This window comes from Urocampus carinirostris, unplaced genomic scaffold, assembly GCF_059441175.1.
Source record: "Urocampus carinirostris isolate Australia breed hairy pipefish unplaced genomic scaffold, RoL_Ucar_1.0 HiC_scaffold_90, whole genome shotgun sequence".
Lineage (NCBI taxonomy): Eukaryota > Metazoa > Chordata > Actinopteri > Syngnathiformes > Syngnathidae > Urocampus > Urocampus carinirostris.
The window spans coordinates 17,501-32,500 of record NW_028283197.1 but is presented as its reverse complement, the minus strand read 5'-3'; the positions used below and the strand labels follow the sequence as shown (position 1 = coordinate 32,500).

The 15,000-nt window shown below is 60.8% G+C and overlaps 3 non-coding genes across 3 annotated transcripts in view; all 3 read right to left on the bottom strand.

The window, feature by feature from the left end:
• The window catches only part of LOC148345152 (28S ribosomal RNA), a 4,529-nt gene extending 4,219 nt beyond the window's left edge, over positions 1-310 (bottom strand). The window contains exon 1 of the ribosomal RNA XR_015848797.1: positions 1-310. This exon is cut by the window's left edge and continues 4,219 nt beyond it. This is a non-coding gene — a ribosomal RNA (28S ribosomal RNA).
• A 564-nt stretch (positions 311-874) lies between these two features.
• On the bottom strand, positions 875-1,028 carry LOC148345151 (5.8S ribosomal RNA). Its single transcript, XR_015848798.1, has one exon. It is a non-coding gene; the product is annotated as a 5.8S ribosomal RNA (ribosomal RNA).
• A 1,342-nt stretch (positions 1,029-2,370) lies between these two features.
• On the bottom strand, positions 2,371-4,357 carry LOC148345150 (18S ribosomal RNA). The gene has a single exon (XR_015848801.1). It is a non-coding gene; the product is annotated as an 18S ribosomal RNA (ribosomal RNA).
• Between the last annotated feature and the right edge of the window lie 10,643 nt (positions 4,358-15,000).

The following is a 15,000-nucleotide window of genomic DNA, read 5'->3' as shown; positions in this document are numbered from 1 at the left end:
ACCCGCTTTGGGCTGCATTCACAAGCAACCCGACTCCGAGAAGGCCTCGCCCCGGCGAGCCGGGGGCCGCTACCGGCCTCACACCGTCCCTGGGCTGAGCCTCTATCAGAAGGACTCGGGCCCCCGAGCGGCGCCGGGCTAAAGCGGCCTTCCGTACGCCACATTTCCCTCGCCCTACCGCAGGGCGGGGATTCGGCGCTGGGCTTTTCCCTCTTCGCTCGCCGCTACTGAGGGAATCCTGGTTAGTTTCTTTTCCTCCGCTTAGTAATATGCTTAAATTCAGCGGGTCGTCTCGTCTGATCTGAGGGCGTGCGCGTAGAGCTGTGCGGTCGGGGCCGGCGCCGGGACCGGCGCCGCCGCCATACGGCCGTTGTGATCCGTGCGGGGATCCGCTTGCTCGGCGACCCTCGCCGAGAGCAGCCCCGCGCCGCACGGACACGCGACACCGACGGGCGGACGGACGCCGAGGCGCCGACCGGGACCTTTACCTGAGGAGGGCGCCGAGCGCCGCCGCCATACGGGCCGCCGCGCGGAGCCGCGCGCGCGGAGCACCTTCTCGGTATGCTAAGTACCAGCCGTACTCACCGGCAGCCGAGAAGCACCTCCGGACGCGCGGACGCGCGACACCGACGGGCGGACGGACACGGAGCGCCGCCCGAGTCTGTATTTGAGGGTACGAAGGGACGGGGGTCCCTGCGAAACCCCAGCCGCGGAGTGGGCGGGGACACGGGTCGCGCGCCACCCGCCGGGCGGACCGGCGGAATGTCGCGGAGGGCCCGAGCCTCGCCCGCGCGGACCGGGTTCTCGCGCCACCCGCCGGACGGACCGGCGGAATGTCGCGGAGGGCCCGGCCCGCGTCCGATCGATTGGAAAGCGCCGCTCAGACAGGCGTGGCCCCGGGGTAAAACCGGGGCCGCAATGTGCGTTCAAAGTGTCGATGATCAATGTGTCCTGCAAATCACATTAGTTCTCGCAGCTAGCTGCGTTCTTCATCGACGCACGAGCCGAGTGATCCACCGCTAAGAGTCGTACGTTTGGGCCCTTTTACGTCCGCCCGGGACGATCGGAGACAAATTCACGACAGGGTTTGTACCGGAGACGAACGCGCCGCGGGTGCCGTTCGGTCGCTCCCGCGAGCGAGCCCCTAACCCGCGGCGCGGTTACCGACGGGCGCGATACGCGCGACGCCGCGACGAGCCGAGCGGGTCGGGCGCGCGGCGCTGAGGCCGGCGCCCGGCGTCTCCCGCTCGGGGCCGCGACGGCGCCCGAGACGTGCGTCGGCCCGGGTAGGTCGGGCGCTCGGCGCTGAGGCCGGCGCCCGGCGTCTCCCGCTCGGGCCTGACACGACTCGGCGACCGGACTCGCCGGGTAGGTCGGGGGCTCGGCGCTGAGGCCGGCCCCCGGCGTCTCCTACCCGGACCCCGGAAGGCCATCCGACTTGGAAGCCCCGCCGCGCCGCGAAGCGACGCTTTGGGTGTTGCTACCCGTCAGCGAGTGGGTTTGGTTTACAAGGGCGGCGCGACCGCGCTGACACCGAGGGGGGACTGGCCCCCGACCCGGCCGCGGCCTGCCCGGACTATGGATGGACAGAGGAGACCGCGGCGGACCGCGCGGAACCGAACCCCCGGTGTCCGGAGCCCCGGGAGGGACTCCGGTGTCCGGGGGCCGGCCCACGCGCGCGCTACGCGGCCCCTCGAGGGCTCCGGCCGACGGACGCGTTTGGCCGGGGAAAAAGGTAGCCGGTGGGAGCACCGTTTCGTCGCCCTGAACCTTCGTCTCGGGCGGGCGTCCCGACGCCGCCGCCATACGGCCGTTGTGATCCGTGCGGGGATCCGCTTGCTCGGCGACCCTCGCCGAGAGCAGCCCCGCGCCGCACGGACACGCGACACCGACGGGCGGACGGACGCCGGGGCGCCGGCCCGAACCGTTACCTTTAAAGGACGGGAGGTCGTCGAGGCGAGTGCCGCCCCGGAAGCGCGCGCCGGAAGCGCGAGAACCGCGCCGAGCTAGGGTCGTCGGCATAGGGGGATTCCCCGGTTACGGGGGTCCCGCGCACGGCCGCCGCCTTTCGCCCGTCGCTGGCGGTCGCCTGTCGTCGCGCCGCGCCGCGCTACTGGGGTCGTCGGACGAGCGCGCTACCCCGCTCGCACGGAGGTAGCGCGACATCGCCCGCCGCCTTTTCTCGCCTCGCGCCGCGCCGCGTGGCGCCCGCCGAACTCGCTCCGACGCGCGGCCCGGGAGTGACCCGCGCCGCGCCCCCCGTCCCGTCCCGTCCCGGTCTACCCTCTTCCTCCGCCTGCGACGACCCGCCGCCCTCGGCGTCTGGCTCGTCGGGGGTGTACCGAGGCGGATCTGCTGCCGCTCGTACGTTAATGATCCTTCTGCAGGTTCACCTACAGAAACCTTGTTACGACTTTTACTTCCTCTAGATAGTCAAGTTCGACCGTCTTCTGGCACACCGCCGGAGCCGGGGCCGGCCCCGGCGGGGACTATCCGAGGACCTCACTAAGCCATCCGATCGGTAGTAGCGACGGGCGGTGTGTACAAAGGGCAGGGACTTAATCAACGCAGGCTAATGACCCGCGCTTACTGGGAATTCCTCGTTGGTGGGAAATAATTGCAATCCCCAGGCCCTGTCACGAGCGGGGTTCATAGGATTACCCGCGCCTGCCGGCGCGGGGATAGACGACGCGCTTATACGCTCAGTGTGGCGCGCGTGCAGCCCCGGACATCTAAGGGCATCACAGACCTGTTATTGCTCATTCTCGTGTGGCTGAGAGCCACTTGTCCCTCTAAGAAGTTTTCTGCCGCCGACCGCGCGGGGGGCCGCGGTACTATTTAGTATGTTTGAGTCTCGTTCGTTATCGGAATTAACCAGACAAATCGCTCCACCAACTACGAACGGCCATGCACCACCACCCACGGTATCGAGAAAGAGCCTTCAATCTGTCAATCCTTTCCGTGTCCGGGCCGGGTGAGGTTTCCCGTGTTGAGTCAAATTAAGCCGCATGCTCCACTCCTGGTGGTGCCCTTCCGTCAATTCCTTTAAGTTTCAGCTTTGCAACAATACTCCCCCCGGAACCCAGACACTTGGTCGGTTTCCCGGGTGCTGCTCGGCGGGTCATGGGAATAACGCCGCCGGATCGCGAGTCGGCATCGTTTATGGTCGGAACTAGGACGGTATCTGATCGTCTTCGAACCTCCGACTTTCGTTCTTGATTAATGAAAACATTCTTGGCAAATGCTTTCGCTCTCGTCCGTCTTGCGCCGGTCCAAGAATTTCACCTCTAGCGGCGCAGTACGAATGCCCCCGGCCGTCCCTCTTAATCATGGCCCCAGTTCATGACAACCCACAAAATAGAACCGGAGTCCTATTCCATTATTCCCAGCTGCGATATGCAGGGGCGGCCGTGTGGCCTGCTTTGAACACTCTAATTTCCTCAAAGTAAACGCTTCGGGCCCCGCGAGTGACACCCAGCGAAGGGCATCACGGGGGCTTTTGCCGAGAGGCAGGGGCTGGGACAGACGGATGCACGCCTCGCGGCGGACCGTCAGCTCGCGTCCCGGGGTCCAACTAGGAGCTTTTTAACTGCAGCAACTTTAAAATACGCTATTGGAGCTGGAATTACCGCGGCTGCTGGCACCAGACTTGCCCTCCAATGGATGCTGGCCGATGGGTTTGTGTTCGGCTCATTCCAATTACGGAGACTCGAACGAGTCCCGTATTGTTATTTTTCGTCACTACCTCCCCGTGTCGGGAGTGGGTAATTTGCGCGCCTGCTGCCTTCCTTGGATGTGGTAGCCGTTTCTCATGCTCCCTCTCCGGAATCGAACCCTGATTCCCCGTTACCCGTGGTCACCATGGTAGGCGCAGAGTCTACCATCGAAAGTTGATAGGGCAGACATTCGAATGAGTCGTCGCCGCCTCGGGTGGGCGAGCGATCGGCACGAGGTTATCCTGAGTCAACACAAAGGGGGGGCCGGGCCGGCGGAACGAGGACCGGCGCGCGCGGAGCCGCCCGCGCCGCTTACGCCCCCGCCCGGAGAGGCGGAGGCCGGACGCGGGGGACGCGCGCGACGGCTGAGCCCCCGCCCGCCGGACACCGCGTGGGTTTTTGTGTCTGATAAATGCACGCGTCCCCGGGGCGAGGCCGGAGCCCCGCCCGCGAGTCGGCGCTCGTTTGCATGTATTAGCTCTGGATTTGCCACAGTTATCCAAGTAACGGTGGAGCGATCAAAGGAACCATAACTGATTTAATGAGCCGTTCGCAGTTTCACTGTACTGGCCATTCGTACTTAGACATGCATGGCTTAATCTTGAAAACAAGCATATGCTACTGGCAGGATCAACCAGAGTGCGTCTGCCGCCGGGGGGGCGCTGCTGGTGGCGGTGCGGCCCTGGTCCGGGACGAGGCTGTGGCTACAGCCGGGCCCGGGGGGCCGCGCGACACTCGTATACGTTCGGACGGGCTGACGAGCGGGTGTCGTGAAACGATGTTTCGCGCGGAGCCCTAGCACGCGTGGCGTCGGGCTCCGCGACGGTCGGACGTCTGGGTGTGGCTCGAGACGGAAGCTCGACCTCGGTTCGTCTTGGTTCTGCCGCCAAAAGGTTCACGCCGAGGCATGGTTTCGCAAGAGGGCCCCGCGAGTGCCAGCCGTGGATCCCGCCTCACTCGTAACTCGTATCGGATTCGTCCGGCCTCACTTTCGTTCGCACATCGGACAGTTATACGTGTGCTTTAGTAGCTTCCGTTCCCTCTTAGTGAGGCCGTCCGTACGTACCGCCCCAGCTCTTTCTGAGGCGGGTATCCACTCGGCTCGGGGGGGCCCAACGTTTGCCTAGTATCCTCGGCGCTGGAGCTTGACCCGCAAAGCCGGAGGAGCCGCACGCCCGAACACCGGCTTGCGCCGGCCGACGTGGGCCCTCCGAGGCGGGTCTCGTGTGCCAATCGCTCAGTTGGGGAACCGGCAGGCCCGTGGGCCGACGCCGGCTCACCCGGGGGTGAAGGGTGCTTCGATGGAGGCCCCCTGTCAGCCTCCGCGGAAGTCCGGCTTCAATACTTTAAAGTTTGAAAAACTTAGACATTTTTCGAGAACCGGAGCTTAGAGGGGTACATGCAAAAGCCAGGGCCGCGGGAAGCGCCCTAAATACTTCAATACTTTAAAATTTGAAAAACTTAGAAATTTTTCGAGAACCGGCATCTTCCCTCGGTAATTGCGAGATGCGAGGCCGCCCCTAGCCTCTGCTCTGTCGGACTCAATGGTCACGGGTGGCCGCTGATTAGCCCTGGTGCTCACCTCTCAAAATTGCGAGTCCCTAATATAATTCTGGCTGTCGGCTGGAGAAGGGGGTATAAAATCGGCACTTGAGGGAACGCCGGGCCCTCAAGTTTGGGGCCCTCTAGCGGATTTTTGAGGTACTGCACTCCCATTGGAAATGCATTGCCCATAGGAATACATGGGCGCTCCGTCCACTACAATGTAATTCCCTCACAATATCTGCCCCCGCGTGGCCGCGCGATGCTACTGCTGCCCCGTTGGGAATGAATGGGCCTTTCGGAGGCCATAAATACAGCGCCGCTGCATGGATTTTGGCGGTACTGCGGCTGTCGTTGAAAATACATGGACCCGTCTGAATGAATGGGCCTTTCGGATTCCATAAACCCAGCGCCGCTGCATGGATTTTGGCGGTACTGCGGCTGTCGCTGAAAATACATGGACCCGTCTGAATGAATGGGCCTTTCGGAGGCCATAAACTCAGCGCCGCTGCATGGATTTTGGCGGTACTGCGGCTGTCGCTGAAAATACATGGACCCGTCTGAATGAATGGACAAAATATAAATCAGACACTACAGAACACAAGCATAATCCAAGATTACAAAATCATCTCAGCCTTTAAAAGAAACAAAAACCTGAAAGACTACTTAGTAAAAAGTAAATTACCAGAAATCAACATAACACAAACGCAGGGCCCCACATTCTACAAACAAGCCACCACAGTTAGGAACACCGTCACCAACACAAACTACCTAATTAAACAAACAATCACACCTACTAGGGAAAACTGAAAATACATGGACCCGTCTGAATGTATGGGCCTTTCGGAGGCCATAAACTCAGCGCCGGGCCAGTGTTTGGGGAATTGTGCCCGTCACTAGTGGCTGAATACATAATAATAATAATAATAATAATAATTCCCTTGTATTGTCATTCTGTGTAACAATGTACACAGAACGAAATGTCGATTGCACTGGGCTAGTGTTGAGGGAACGTCGGGCCCTCAAGTTCGGTGGCTTGGAGCGGATTTTTGAGGTACTGCACTCCCATTGGAAATGCATGGGCGCTCCGTCCACTACCATGTAATTCCCTCACAATATCTGCCCCCGCGTGGCCGCGGGATGCTACTGCAGCCCCGTTGGGAATGAATGGGCCTTTCGGAGGCTATAAATCCAGCGCCGCTGCATGGATTTTGGCGGTACTGCGGCTGTCGCTGAAAATACATGGACCCGTCTGAATGTATGGGCCTTTCGGAGGCCATAAACTCAGCGCCTCTGCATGGATTTTGGCGGTACTGCGGCTGTCGCTGAAAATACATGGACCCGTCTGAATGAATGGGCCTTTCGGAGGCCATAAATCCAGCGCCGCTGCATGGATTTTGGCGGTACTGCGGCTGTCGCTGAAAATACATGGACCCGTCTGAATGAATGGACAAAATATAAATCAGACACTACAGAACACAAGCATAATCCAAGATTACAAAATCATCTCAGCCTTTAAAAGAAACAAAAACCTGAAAGACTACTTAGTAAAAAGTAAATTACCAGAAATCAACATAACACAAACGCAGGGCCCCACATTCTACAAACAAGCCACCACAGTTAGGAACACCGTCACCAACACAAACTACCTAATTAAACAAACAATCACACCTGCTACGGAAAACTGAAAATACATGGACCCGTCTGAATGTATGGGCCTTTCGGAGGCCATAAACTCAGCCAGCGCCGGGCCAGTGTTTGGGGTATTGTGCCCGCCACTAGTGGCTGAATACATCATAATTATAATAATAATAATAATAATTCCCTTGTATTGTCATTCTGTGTAACAATGTACACAGAACGAAATGTCGATTGCACTGGGCTAGTGTTGAGGGAACGTCGGGCCCTCAAGTTCGGTGGCTTGGAGCGGATTTTTGAGGTACTGCACTCCCATTGGAAATGCATGGGCGCTCCGTCCACTACCATGTAATTCCCTCACAATATCTGCCCCTGCGTGGCCGCGGGATGCTACTGCAGCCCCGTTGGTAATGAATGGGCCTTTCGGAGGCCATAAATACAGCGCCGCTGCATGGATTTTGGCGGTACTGCTGCTGTCGCTGAAAATACATGGACCCGTCTGAATGAATGGGCCTTTCGGAGGCCATAAACTCAGCGCCTCTGCATGGATTTTGGCGGTACTGCGGCTGTCGCTGAAAATACATGGACCCGTCTGAATGAATGGGCCTTTCGGAGGCCATAAATCCAGCGCCGCTGCATGGATTTTGGCGGTACTGCTGCTGTCGTTGAAAATACATGGACCCGTCTGAATGTATGGGCCTTTCGGAGGCCATATACTCAGCGCCGGGCCGGTGTTTGGGGAATCGTGCCCGCCACTAGTGGCTGAATCCCGGGCTAGTGTTGGGGGACTTGTGCCCGCCAATAGTGGCTGAATCCCGGGCTAGTGTTGGGGGACTTGTGCCCGCCAATAGTGGCTGAAATCCGCGCCGGTGTTTGGGGAAATGTGCGCGTATTATCGGGCCGGTGTTTGGGGAATTGCGCGCGTATTATCGGGCCGGTGTTTGGGGAATTGCGCGCGTATTATCGGGCCGGTGTTTGGGGAATTGTGCGCGTATTATCGGGCCGGTGTTTGGGGATTTGCGCGCGTATTATCGGGCCGGTGTTTGGGGAATTGTGCCCGCCACTAGTGGCTGAGAACTTGGCTAGTGTTTGGGGACTTGTGCCCGCCACTAGTGGCTGAAATCCGGGCCGGTGTTTGGGGAATTGTGCGCATATTATCGGGCCGGTGTTTGGGGATATGCGCGCGTATTATCGGACCGGTGTTTGGGGAATTGTGCCCGCCACTAGTGGCTGAATCCCGGGCTAGTGTTGGGGGACTTGTGCCCGCCAATAGTGGCTGAAATCCGCGCCGGTGTTTGGGGAATTGTGCGCGTATTATCGGGCCGGTGTTTGGGGATATGCGCGCGTATTATCGGACCGGTGTTTGGGGAATTGTGCCCGCCACTAGTGGCTGAGAACTTGGCTAGTGTTTGGGGACTTGTGCCCGCCACTAGTGGCTGAATCCCGGGCTAGTGTTGGGGGACTTGTGCCCGCCACTAGTGGCTGAAATCTGGGCCGGTGTTTGGGGAATTGTGCGCGTATTATCGGGCCGGTGTTTGGGGATATGCGCGCGTATTATCGGACCGGTGTTTGGGGAATCGTGCCCGCCACTAGTGGCTGAATCCCGGGCTAGTGTTGAGGGACTTGTGCCCGCCAATAGTGGCTGAAATCCGCGCCGGTGTTTGGGGAATTGTGCGCGTATTATCGGGCCGGTGTTTGGGGATATGCGCGCGTATTATCGGACCGGTGTTTGGGGAATCGTGCCCGCCACTAGTGGCTGAATCCCGGGCTAGTGTTGAGGGACTTGTGCCCGCCAATAGTGGCTGAAATCCGCGCCGGTGTTTGGGGAATTGTGCGCGTATTATCGGGCCGGTGTTTGGGGATATGCGCGCGTATTATCGGACCGGTGTTTGGGGAATTGTGCCCGCCACTAGTGGCTGAGAACTTGGCTAGTGTTGGGGGACTTGTGCCCGCCACTAGTGGCTGAAATCCGGGCCGGTGTTTGGGGAATTGTGCGCGTATTATCGGGCCGGTGTTTGGGGATATGCGCGCGTATTATCGGACCGGTGTTTGGGGAATCGTGCCCGCCACTAGTGGCTGAATCCCGGGCTAGTGTTGAGGGACTTGTGCCCGCCAATAGTGGCTGAAATCCGCGCCGGTGTTTGGGGAATTGTGCGCGTATTATCGGGCCGGTGTTTGGGGATATGCGCGCGTATTATCGGACCGGTGTTTGGGGAATTGTGCCCGCCACTAGTGGCTGAGAACTTGGCTAGTGTTGGGGGACTTGTGCCCTCCAATAGTGGCTGAAATCCGCGCCGGTGTTTGGGGAATTGTGCGCGTATTATCGGGCCGGTGTTTGGGGATATGCGCGCGTATTATCGGACCGGTGTTTGGGGAATCGTGCCCGCCACTAGTGGCTGAATCCCGGGCTAGTGTTGGGGGACTTGTGCCCGCCACTAGTGGCTGAAATCCGGGCCGGTGTTTGGGGAATTGCGCGCGTATTATCGGGCCGGTGTTTGGGGATATGCGCGCGTATTATCGGACCGGTGTTTGGGGAATTGTGCCCGCCACTAGTGGCTGAATCCCGGGCTAGTGTTGGGGGACTTGTGCCCGCCAATAGTGGCTGAAATCCGCGCCGGTGTTTGGGGAATTGTGCGCGTTTTATCGGGCCGGTGTTTGGGGATATGCGCGCGTATTATCGGACCGGTGTTTGGGGAATCGTGCCCGCCACTAGTGGCTGAATCCCGGGCTAGTGTTGGGGGACTTGTGCCCGCCAATAGTGGCTGAAATCCGCGCCGGTGTTTGGGGAATTGTGCGCGTTTTATCGGGCCGGTGTTTGGGGATATGCGCGCGTATTATCGGACCGGTGTTTGGGGAATCGTGCCCGCCACTAGTGGCTGAATCCCGGGCTAGTGTTGGGGGACTTGTGCCCGCCAATAGTGGCTGAAATCCGCGCCGGTGTTTGGGGAATTGTGCGCGTATTATCGGGCCGGTGTTTGAAGATATGCGCGCGTATTATCGGACCGGTGTTTGGGGAATTGTGCCCGCCACTAGTGGCTGAGAACTGGGCTAGTGTTGGGGGACTTGTGCCCGCCACTAGTGGCTGAAATCCGGGCCGGTGTTTGGGGAATTGTGCCCGCCACTAGTGGCTGAATCCCGGGCTAGTGTAGGGGGACTAGTGGTCGTAAAACCGGGCCGGTGTTTGGGGACTTATAGGCCGACACTAGTGGCTCAAAACCGGGCTGCCGTTTGGGGACTTGTCGGGCCAACATTGGCTTGCAGCACTTGGAAAATTGCACTAAGTCCGATTGTCGGGTCACCAGGGGCTCGTGGGACTTAGAATTTGTGCCACTCCCCGGCCAGTGTTTGGGGACCGGCTGCCGCCTCCTGTGGGCCGGTCCCCGGCTGGTGTTTGGGGACCGGCTGCCGCCTCCTGTGGGCCGGTCCCCGGCCGGTGTTTGGGGACCGGCTGCCGCCTCTTGTGGGCCGGTCCCCGGCTGGTGTTTGGGGACCGGCTGCCGCCTCTTGTGGGCCGGTCCCCGGCCGGTGTTTGGGGACCGGCTGCCGCCTCTTGTGGGCCGGTCCCCGGCTGGTGTTTGGGGACCGGCTGCCGCCTCCTGTGGGCCGGTCCCCGGCTGGTGTTTGGGGAATTGTGCGCGTATTATCGGGCCGGTGTTTGGGGAATTGTGCGCGTATTATCGGGCCGGTGTTTGGGGATATGCGCGCGTATTATCGGACCGGTGTTTGGGGAATTGTGCCCGCCACTAGTGGCTGAATCCCGGGCTAGTGTTGGGGGACTTGTGCCCGCCAATAGTGGCTGAAATCCGCGCCGGTGTTTGGGGAAATGTGCGCGTATTATCGGGCCGGTGTTTGGGGAATTGCGCGCGTATTATCGGGCCGGTGTTTGGGGAATTGCGCGCGTATTATCGGGCCGGTGTTTGGGGAATTGTGCGCGTATTATCGGGCCGGTGTTTGGGGATTTGCGCGCGTATTATCGGGCCGGTGTTTGGGGAATTGTGCCCGCCACTAGTGGCTGAAATCCGGGCCGGTGTTTGGGGAATTGTGCGCGTATTATCGGGCCGGTGTTTGGGGATATGCGCGCGTATTATCGGACCGGTGTTTGGGGAATCGTGCCCGCCACTAGTGGCTGAATCCCGGGCTAGTGTTGGGGGACTTGTGCCCGCCAATAGTGGCTGAAATCCGCGCCGGTGTTTGGGGAATTGTGCGCGTATTATCGGGCCGGTGTTTGGGGATATGCGCGCGTATTATCGGACCGGTGTTTGGGGAATCGTGCCCGCCACTAGTGGCTGAATCCCGGGCTAGTGTTGGGGGACTTGTGCCCGCCAATAGTGGCTGAAATCCGCGCCGGTGTTTGGGGAATTGTGCGCGTATTATCGGGCCGGTGTTTGGGGATATGCGCGCGTATTATCGGACCGGTGTTTGGGGAATCGTGCCCGCCACTAGTGGCTGAATCCCGGGCTAGTGTTGGGGGACTTGTGCCCGCCAATAGTGGCTGAAATCCGCGCCGGTGTTTGGGGAATTGTGCGCGTATTATCGGGCCGGTGTTTGGGGATATGCGCGCGTATTATCGGACCGGTGTTTGGGGAATCGTGCCCGCCACTAGTGGCTGAATCCCGGGCTAGTGTTGGGGGACTTGTGCCCGCCAATAGTGGCTGAAATCCGGGCCGGTGTTTGGGGAATTGTGCGCGTATTATCGGGCCGGTGTTTGGGGAATTGTGCGCGTATTATCGGGCCGGTGTTTGGGGAATTGTGCCCGCCACTAGTGGCTGAAATCCGGGCCGGTGTTTGGGGAATTGTGCGCGTATTATCGGGCCGGTGTTTGGGGATATGCGCGCGTATTATCGGGCCGGTGTTTGGGGAATTGTGCGCGTTTTATCGGGCCGGTGTTTGGGGAATTGCGCGCGTATTATCGGACCGGTGTTTGGGGAATCGTGCCCGCCACTAGTGGCTGAATCCCGGGCTAGTGTTGGGGGACTTGTGCCCGCCAATAGTGGCTGAAATCCGCGCCGGTGTTTGGGGAATTGTGCGCGTATTATCGGGCCGGTGTTTGGGGATATGCGCGCGTATTATCGGACCGGTGTTTGGGGAATCGTGCCCGCCACTAGTGGCTGAATCCCGGGCTAGTGTTGGGGGACTTGTGCCCGCCAATAGTGGCTGAAATCCGCGCCGGTGTTTGGGGAATTGTGCGCGTATTATCGGGCCGGTGTTTGGGGATATGCGCGCGTATTATCGGACCGGTGTTTGGGGAATCGTGCCCGCCACTAGTGGCTGAATCCCGGGCTAGTGTTGGGGGACTTGTGCCCGCCAATAGTGGCTGAAATCCGCGCCGGTGTTTGGGGAATTGTGCGCGTATTATCGGGCCGGTGTTTGGGGATATGCGCGCGTATTATCGGACCGGTGTTTGGGGATATGCGCGCGTATTATCGGACCGGTGTTTGGGGAATTGTGCCCGCCACTAGTGGCTGAGAACTGGGCTAGTGTTGGGGGACTTGTGCCCTCCAATAGTGGCTGAAATCCGCGCCGGTGTTTGGGGAATTGTGCGCGTATTATCGGGCCGGTGTTTGGGGATATGCGCGCGTATTATCGGACCGGTGTTTGGGGAATTGTGCCCGCCACTAGTGGCTGAGAACTTGGCTAGTGTTGGGGGACTTGTGCCCGCCACTAGTGGCTGAAATCCGGGCCGGTGTTTGGGGATATGCGCGCGTATTATCGGGCCGGTGTTTGGGGATATGCGCGCGTATTATCGGACCGGTGTTTGGGGAATTGTGCGCGTATTATCGGGCCGGTGTTTGGGGATATGCGCGCGTATTATCGGACCGGTGTTTGGGGAATTGTGCCCGCCACTAGTGGCTGAGAACTGGGCTAGTGTTGGGGGACTTGTGCCCTCCAATAGTGGCTGAAATCCGCGCCGGTGTTTGGGGAATTGTGCGCGTATTATCGGGCCGGTGTTTGGGGATATGCGCGCGTATTATCGGACCGGTGTTTGGGGAATTGTGCCCGCCACTAGTGGCTGAGAACTTGGCTAGTGTTGGGGGACTTGTGCCCGCCACTAGTGGCTGAAATCCGGGCCGGTGTTTGGGGATATGCGCGCGTATTATCGGGCCGGTGTTTGGGGATATGCGCGCGTATTATCGGACCGGTGTTTGGGGAATTGTGCCCGCCACTAGTGGCTGAATCCCGGGCTAGTGTTGGGGGACTAGTGGTCGTAAAACCGGGCCGGTGTTTGGGGACTTATAGGCCGACACTAGTGGCTCAAAACCGGGCTGCCGTTTGGGGACTTGTCGGGCCAACATTGGCTTGCAGCACTTGGAAAATTGCACTAAGTCCGATTGTCGGGTCACCAGGGGCTCGTGGGACTTAGAATTTGTGCCACTCCCCGGCCAGTGTTTGGGGACTGGCTGCCGCCTCCTGTGGGCCGGTCCCCGGCTGGTGTTTGGGGACCGGCTGCCGCCTCCTGTGGGCCGGTCCCCGGCTGGTGTTTGGGGACCGGCTGCCGCCTCCTGTGGGCCGGTCCCCGGCCGGTGTTTGGGGACCGGCTGCCGCCTCTTGTGGGCCGGTCCCCGGCTGGTGTTTGGGGACCGGCTGCCGCCTCCTGTGGGCCGGTCCCCGGCCGGTGTTTGGGGACCGGCTGCCGCCTCTTGTGGGCCGGTCCCCGGCTGGTGTTTGGGGACCGGCTGCCGCCTCTTGTGGGCCGGTCCCCGGCTGGTGTTTGGGGACTGGCTGCCGCCTCTTGTGGTTCGTCTCCTGGCTTGCGTTTGGGGACTGGCTGCCGCCTCTTGTGGGCCGGTCCCCGGCTGGTGTTTGGGGACTGGCTGCCGCCTCTTGTGGTTCGTCTCCTGGCTTGCGTTTGGGGACTGGCTGCCGCCTCTTGTGGGCCGGTCCCCGGCTGGTGTTTGGGGACTGGCTGCCGCCTCTTGTGGTTCGTCTCCTGGCTTGCGTTTGGGGACTGGCTGCCGCCTCTTGTGGTTCGTCTTCCGGCTTGGGTTAGGGACTTGCGCTGGTTGGGGGGAATTTTCGCTCGTCGGGTCACCAGGGGCTCGCGGGAGCTTGCGTTTGGGGACTGGCTGCCGCCTCTTGTGGGCCGGTCCCCGGCTGGTGTTTGGGGACTGGCTGCCGCCTCTTGTGGTTCGTCTCCTGGCTTGCGTTTGGGGACTGGCTGCCGCCTCTTGTGGGCCGGTCCCCGGCTGGTGTTTGGGGACTGGCTGCCGCCTCTTGTGGTTCGTCTCCTGGCTTGCGTTTGGGGACTGGCTGCCGCCTCTTGTGGTTCGTCTTCCGGCTTGGGTTAGGGACTTGCGCTGGTTGGGGGGAATTTTCGCTCGTCGGGTCACCAGGGGCTCGCGGGAGCTTGCGTTTGGGGACTGGCTGCCGCCTCTTGTGGGCCGGTCCCCGGCTTGTGTTTGGGGACTGGCTGCAGCCTCCTGTGGGCCGGTCCCTGGCTTGCGTTTGGGGACTGGCTGCCGCCTCTTGTGGTTCGTCTTCCGGCTTGGGTTAGGGACTTGCGCTGGTTGGGGGGAATTTTCGCTCGTCGGGTCACCAGGGGCTCGCGGGAGCTTGCGTTTGGGGACTGGCTGCCGCCTCTTGTGGGCCGGTCCCCGGCTGGTGTTTGGGGACCGGCTGCCGCCTCTTGTGGGCCGGTCCCCGGCTGGTGTTTGGGGACTGGCTGCCGCCTCTTGTGGTTCGTCTCCTGGCTTGCGTTTGGGGACTGGCTGCCGCCTCTTGTGGGCCGGTCCCCGGCTGGTGTTTGGGGACTGGCTGCCGCCTCTTGTGGTTCGTCTCCTGGCTTGCGTTTGGGGACTGGCTGCCGCCTCTTGTGGGCCGGTCCCCGGCTGGTGTTTGGGGACTGGCTGCCGCCTCTTGTGGTTCGTCTCCTGGCTTGCGTTTGGGGACTGGCTGCCGCCTCTTGTGGTTCGTCTTCCGGCTTGGGTTAGGGACTTGCGCTGGTTGGGGGGAATTTTCGCTCGTCGGGTCACCAGGGGCTCGCGGGAGCTTGCGTTTGGGGACTGGCTGCCGCCTCTTGTGGGCCGGTCCCCGGCTGGTGTTTGGGGACTGGCTGCCGCCTCTTGTGGTTCGTCTCCTGGCTTGCGTTTGGGGACTGGCTGCCGCC